This window comes from Stylophora pistillata, chromosome 5 (genome assembly GCF_964205215.1).
Source record: "Stylophora pistillata chromosome 5, jaStyPist1.2, whole genome shotgun sequence".
Classification (NCBI taxonomy): Eukaryota; Metazoa; Cnidaria; class Anthozoa; order Scleractinia; family Pocilloporidae; genus Stylophora; species Stylophora pistillata.
Genome location: NC_142523.1, coordinates 24,061,620 through 24,069,508, shown reverse-complemented (window position 1 = coordinate 24,069,508; position 7,889 = coordinate 24,061,620).

The window sequence follows — 7,889 nt, the reverse complement described above, 5'->3', positions numbered from 1 at the left end:
GTGTACCGTGTACTTTGTACTCTCACCCGCAGGTTGTTCTTTATAAATTGAAGATTAAAGAGGTCGTTTTCATATTCGTTTAACAGGTCATATAGGACGTTTCCGTCGAGTACGCCAGTTCGATTTTGCTCGAGAAACAGACTTCGTTCATTTCTTGTGTGTTGTAAGATATTAATGTATTTTTACAAAAACTGCCATCCGCTTGATCGGATCTTTTTATTTTTCCGAGTTTTACGGAAGTCAAAGTTGACTTGAGCGTACTTGTCATGGCGATTTTCAAGACCTCGCGTATCTGACGTAACTTAGAAAAAAAAAAGACTTTCAGCTAAAAACAGATACCACTGCCGCGTATAACATGTCTAACTAATCCATCGAGCCGAGGTTTGGATAAAACCGTGTTTTAAACAAATGCGAAGACTTGAATGAACCCCTTGGCGGTTTTTTTCGGTGAGCTAACGGTATAGGGGGGGAGGGGTGGGGGAAGGATGAGGCGAAAGAAAGGCGTTAGGTGACTAGACTAAAGAGAAAAATCAAAGATGCACATGATCATTACTCACAACAAATCTTTGCCTTAAAATATTAAAATCACCAAATATTAAAATTACAAAATCAGTTTGGGTGCCTGAAGGGAACTTCAACAACGTATTGTTTACTGGACATGATTCACACCTGGCTTACGTACCTCGACTCACCCGGGCGACACCTCCGCCTTTGCTTTCTAGATTTTTCTAAGGCTTTCGATCGTATCGGGTACAACGTACTGATAGAGAAGCTTCTGGGCTTAGGAGTTCGCATTTTTTTAATACCGTGGATAATAAGCTTCCTGACTAACCGTCGACAACGCGTTAAGTTACCTGGCTCCATCTCTGACTGGCTTCCAACAACAGCCGGCGTCCCCCAGGGAACAAAAATCGGTCCAATATTGTTCCTGGTGATGAAAAATAACTTGAATATCTCTGACCCTGAATCCTGCACTTGGAAGTTTGTAAATGATGTATCGTTGTCTGAGGGGCTCGTAAGGAACAGCATCTCAACCATCCAAACAAGTCTCGATACTGTCGCCTCTTGGAGCTCCAGTAACTGGATGAAACTCAACGCTAAAAAGTGTAAAGAAATGCGGATATGCTTTCTCAAGGAACCCACAGAACTCCCTCATTTGAAGATCGGCGACCAACAATTAGAGCTTGTAACTTCACACAAAGTACTTGGCCTGGTGATTCAGAATAACTTAAAATGGAACAATCACATTGAAGCTACTGTCACCAAGGCTTCTAAACGCCTACACATACTCAGAGTGCTCCGTCGAGGGGGTGTGGAGATCAATGATTGAACCACTATCTATATCTCCCTGATACGATCTGTTCTTGAATATTGCTTTGTAGTATGGCACCACGCCCTCCCCTCCTACCTTTCACAAGAGCTAGAACGAATACAGAAGCGTGCTCTTAAAATCATAGTACCTACTTTATCTTACCCAGATGCTCTGCAATTCCTTGATTTAAGAACATTAGTTGAAAGACGTAGTGAACTTTGTGTTAAAACTCTTGAAAATATCTCAAGAGGAGGGCCACTTTTTAAACATCTCCCGAAAGAAAGAAAGCAAGTACATCAGTATCAATTGAGGAACGCTAGCAATTTTTCAGTGACTAAATGCAGGACTGAAAGACTGCGCCGCAGCTTTTTCCCAAGGACTATTTTAGCCTTCAACAAATAAGAGTTTCTTTTTATATATATTTGCATACCCACATAGTTAAATGTTAATTCTTAATTATTTAATTAATTATCTTGTATTTCTAAACCCATTGTAGCCCAGTCCCTATCCACGCATGTAATTTTATATATTTGTTAAATAATTGTAACCACATTGTAAATCAGATTTTCTGTGAAAATGTGAGAAATAAACTTATCTACTATTATTGTCTCTTTCAAATGTGGCAAGAACAATTGGTTAGAGCGCTGGACTCTTAAGTTGGACCGTTAACACTGTTGAGCTAACAAATGTTAGCTCAATTGGTTAGAGCGCTGGACTGTTGTGCGGGAGGTCGAGGTCGAGGTCGATGGTTCGAGTCCCGGCCGGACCAACACTCAGGGTCTCAAAAAAACTGAGGAGAATGCGCTACCTTTCTATAATATCAAAAAATGGATAGACACTCTAGTCTTCTCGGATAAGGACGAATAAACCGTTGGTTCCGTCTCCTGGATCTATTAATTAGTTAATTTGGTTAGGCAGGGGACGTTGAAGAACCCACTCACGAGATTACTGTGATGTGTTCTGGCCTGTTTACTGGGAATCGGGGGGGGGGGGAGGGAGGGAGGGGGCATCTTCAAATAAATTTCCTTCAATTGTTTGTAAACTGCTGATGCAGTCCGGCCAAAGTCCTCCGAGAAGTGTTGTGATGCGCATTTGATCATATCCACATGTTAATTTGCGCGATATAAATATTAAATTATTGTTGTTATTATTATTATTATTATTATTATTATTAGAACAACACTTTTCATACCAAATTTCGACGCCACCTGTGATCTATGGCTAAATAGACGCGCGGCAACATGGAATATATCTGTTAACGCGAAAAAAAATCCCGATGGTTTTCTTTACATCATTATCTGTGTTTCACTTCTCAAAAAATTACAGTAGTAGAGTCTTATTTTGAGAATATCAGTGTCGTATAATAGTACAAATAAGATTTGAATTTATGAGATTTAACCTCCCATTTCAACGGTAACAAAAACAAATTCAACCTCCCATTTTAACGGTAACAAAAAAAAATTCAAATAACGATTATTTCAAAATTATTAAAACTGTCAGTGTTAAGCAAGAATAGCCCACTTCAATTATCAAGTGATTGACGTTATGACATTAATTCTTAACATATCTAACATCCTTTTAATTATTACCTTTGATCTATGATTAAACTTTTAATCAACCAATTAATACCCTATGATCCCTACATCAGGAGCCAGCCGAGAAAAATTAAACAAAACCTTGCAAGCTTCCATGAAGGAGAAAATACAGGTTTCAAAGTATACTTCTGGGTCCAGTTATATGAAGGCCGTATACCGCTGTCCGTGCGATAAAGCGCTATTCAGCGGATACGTGTTAAAAAAACGTACTGCGCTATCCACCGGATGGTGATCTATCCACGCTTCGAACAACTGGGGCCAGGTTGTCATTTTTTAAATCCTTTTCAAGACTATCATCTTTTTCTTGAAAAATGCGCTAATTTTATTGAAAAGCTGTTGCTAAATACACTAGCAGGAATTAAGAGCTGTCAAAATGCCAGTTATTATGCGTACTTAACAATGTAAACTTTCCTGAAAGTGTTCCCCTTTAACAGTTTCCTCGACAATAGTCCAATAAATGAAACGACTTTTATACTCGTTAAGTATCTCACTGTTAGTCCAGCGAATATCTTGTTTGAGAAGGCATGGAAAGTTTTCGTGGAATGAAAAAGGCTAGAAAATGTTATATTCTTATCATTTATAAGGAAAAATTAAAATTTTACGAAGGAAAGAGGGGAACATGTTTACAATCAAGCCCCTTTTCCACGTGTAATAACATATATTTCAAATTACGGTTATTTCAAAATTGTCAGTCCATTAGCATTAAGTTAAATTGGCCCCTTTTATTAACAAGTGCTTGACGCTACCACAGATATTCTAAGTCAATTTGACATTCCTTTAATTATTGCTTTTTCCAATGATTACACTTTCTATAATCGACCAACTTATATCTTACGATCCCTACTTTAGGAGTCAGCCAAGAAACCAAACCCCTAAAATTTTCTATTGAAATATACCAGGGCTTTTCTCGGATTGTGTTCTTTGTCAGAAAAAGAGGGTTTTTAGAAGTGGTAATTACAAAAATCTATATTTGTGTACTTGTTTTAGAGCCAGCTAATTTAATTAGTATTTTAATTTTCTTCTAATACTAGTTATGATAATCCTTTGACAATTTCTTAGACAATTAGTCCGATAAATTAATTGAATTTCATACTTGTCAAATAATTAACCGTTGGTCGTACGAACATCTCAGTTCTTTGACGTGCATTTTAGCTCAATAGGCTCTTTGCAGGACTTAATCACGTGCTTGGATACCACATAGCAACGCATTGCTGGTGAGCAAGCAAACCAGCGTCCCGCTCATTGTGGTGATCAACTCAAGCGAAACGAACATTGACTTTTTTGTCGAAAACATCCCAGACGCTTGTTGTTTAAGAACGAAAAACGAGATTTATTGTGACTTTTGTTTCATTGAGCTTGAATTTCGCCTGATTTACCTTTGCTCTGGGAGTAAAAGCCAGGCGGAAGCCCAAATATGAGACAAGATATGGCCGATTCTTCAGGAACGACGGTGAGTTTATATAATTAGTTTATATAGAGGTTTCATAAAACCATCTAGCTCTACGTCCATGCTTAAATGTTTATAAGTCTATAGCCATCGTTCAATCAAGTCATATTCAAGCCTGCAAACATCTGTCACTCCCTGACGTTTTTGTCAGACGCTTTGCGCACAAAGTTTGACATCTGTTTATAAGTTTTCAATAAGTATGGACCAATCAGAATCATGATAAGCTGATCGGTTATAAGAGGACAGACGTACAGATGACGTCGACTGTAATAACGTTTTTGCTTTGTTTGAGTAGGTCACTCTTTGCTGGTGGGTTTTTCAGTAAACTATAAAAGCCGATGCTCTGCCGATTTTCTTTGTGTTCCAGCGAACAAAAACGAACTGTTGTAGAGCTGGTCGCATCAATCGAGATGGATACGATAAGTCTTTACTCTTTTACTCAGATATCTAAAGCAGTATTATATCGGGCCTCCCACGCGCGCGAAGCGCGCGTGGGGCAGAGCCCCATACCCCTGGAATATGCTCAACCTCTTTTTGTTTGCATTGGTTGTCACGTGACTGACCGAGCGTACGTACGTACGTGCCTAAGGGAGGGGTGACTCAGGCGAGTCTTGGCAAATGCAAATATTTTATGTTGTCACTAATATTACGAGCTTGGGAGCTCCGCTTTTAGGCTTGGCTAAATCTATATATTTCACTTTACGAACCCGATGTCTCTAACATTAAAATACAAGTCAGCTTAAATCATCTAAGAGAAAAAAATTACTCCAACGTACTGAAGCGTTTGCTGTAAAGTAAAGCCTCAATATCATACTTGAGTTATCCGAGCGTCACTGGAGGCTTTTCCATCAAATAGCAAACAAGGTAAAGTTAATACAACACGCGTGGATAAATCTACAACACGAAGGCCTATAAAGATCCACAGGAAGTATCAAGTGACGACGTCTTTTGAGAAGAAGCCTTTTACTTTCTTGCTTTATGTCCCTTTGAAGAAAGCATAAGCAATAGGGTTTATTTCAGAGTTAATAACTTGCGGGGGTACTTTGTAATGAAAATCGTAACACGATGAATGACCAGTTAAAAGTAATAGTTAGTTGCTAAAGTGATAGCAAAACCTGAACGTTCAGTTTCACTTTAGCATCTAGTGTGTTTAACTTCTTGGACAAACTACAGAGGCACAGTGACTGTCCAATATTTAGAATATTAACATCGCAAAATAGAGCAAGTAAGATATGTATTAGTGAAAAGTTGCCCCCTAACGAAAACACATTTCAAATAACAATAATTACAATATCATGGAACGCTCATTGTTATGCAAAACTCGCCCTTTTTTACTATGATTGACGTTACGACAAAAATTCTTAATAGTTTTGACATTTTATGATAGCCTACTCTGGGGCCTTAAGTCGTCGTAACTTTGGGTAACTTCAGGCGATTTTAAGGCAACTTAAGGCGACTCATCATCATCATCTCTTTTATTTGCCTTATATTAACAATAAAAAAATATTTAATTACAACGATAACAGTTAGAAGGCGAGGAGACCCAAGAAGCCACCAGGCTCATGGAAGAGCCACCTCACTTACAATAATAAATCAAGTAAAGAAAAAGTGCTGCGAATGTGCAGCTTGGCCAATTCAGTGATTATTTAAGTAAAAACTCTTGCAAATTCGTTTTAAAGCTGAGAAAGTTTGACGAACGAGTGACTGAAATAGCGAGAAAGTTCCACATTTTAAGGCAACATAAGTAAACACAATAGTCATTTTGGTTACTTGTGTATACTCATAAGTCACCATAGTCTAAAATATCCAGATTTCAAACCAATGTAGCTAAAAATGATCAGACAGATATACCACAACAGTTATCGTTAAATTATACAGTCAAAGCTAATGAATAAATAGCCAGGAAAAAATTATGGGTTATACGCCCAACGTCAAACAAACCTATCAAAGATATACAAATAAAGACACACATTTTTAATTTAAGAAAAGAGGCATGATTTACATAAAACTATCAATATATTTCCCACATAATTGATTAAAAATAGCTTGATTATTTAATTATTTCAAAAAGCCTCACAAATTATATTAAAAAAAATTATCTCGGTAAACTTGTCTCCCATATTTTTGCCACTTGCACTCTCAATTTTGCATGAAAGCTTGGCAAGTCGCATGCCTTTCCAACAGCATCCAAGATTGCTCGGTCCTTTTCAGCGACCCAACCAATTTTTTGTTCTCCTGCCTCAGTTAGACAACACACTCCAATACCATACTGAGAACCATATGCTATGGTCCTTCTCCACTGTTTGCCGCGCATTTTAATTTACCTAATCATTCTAAGCAACATATGGCAATCTGCGGTCTTTCCTTACACTTAGGTAGCACGGAAAGCCGTAAAAATCTTGAACAAAAGCTCATCTTTCAAACCGGCAGTCTAAATCCCACAGGGATCAACGAACGCTTTTCATTCCACTAATTTATTCTTGTTTTTCTCTTTGCCATGTTCCCGCCAATAACGTAGCTCCATTTTCTACGTTTAAAGGCACACACAACCCACAATTCCTCTATTCGCTCCGACGGAGGGCTAACGCTCGAAACGTCAGCTTTTATAATCGTTACGGTGGCCAATTTATCATTTCAACTTTGTTGATATATCCAAATTATTACATTAGTTGATAGCCCGCTTTTTATTATAAAACGCCCATTAGACGCCGACTTATAAACGCAGTCAGAATTTTCTCATTCTTGAATTCACGTGCATTATGTTTTATGTAGATAATAATGATACAGCTAAAGTGACTGTGAAACAGTTAAATCTTATAGAGTCGCAGTGATGCGACTTAATGGTCTTATTTCATGATGTTTGTCTGCTGGGCATATTCTGGTTTTGTGTGATTTTAGAGAGGTTCTTAGCTGGTTCGAATTACATTGTGCAGCATTTGTTACGCACCTCATTGCTTCACGGTAATAATCGCAGAGATATACCATTTTGTTCTTATCGCCTCCTTGATATCTCAAGTGATGAATTCGGAAACTCGAAGCCGCTGAACTCGGAAACTCGAAGCTTGTCCAGGTTCGCCCTTCTTTAGAAAAGCCAACTTCAATCTGTGCTGCAAGTAAAAACATTCTGTTGTGTGCAGACGATTCCCAGAGAGGAATTATACAAGTGACATTACACTACAATGTAGTTTGCATTGCTGGTACCGGAGTCAGACTCGCGACCTACCCGATTGGCATTTTGAATATCATATCTATGGAAGTTTTCAAACAAAGAGCTTACTTTGCAGCAGTCGGTCTAGACGGTGGCCTTTACGTTTGCGACCTTTCAAGCTTTGAAGTTGACCAACTTCTAAAGAACAATTCGGAGTCTTGTAGAGGAATCAAAAGACTTTGTGAATTTGAAGACGGGATAGCGTTTATTGCCTCGGGGGATCGAATGGTAAAGTTTTTCAGTCCTCCTGAGAAAAACGTTAAAACCTTGATGGGCTCTGGTCAGGAAGGAGCAAGTGAAGGAATGGATGAAACGCGTTCTTTTACG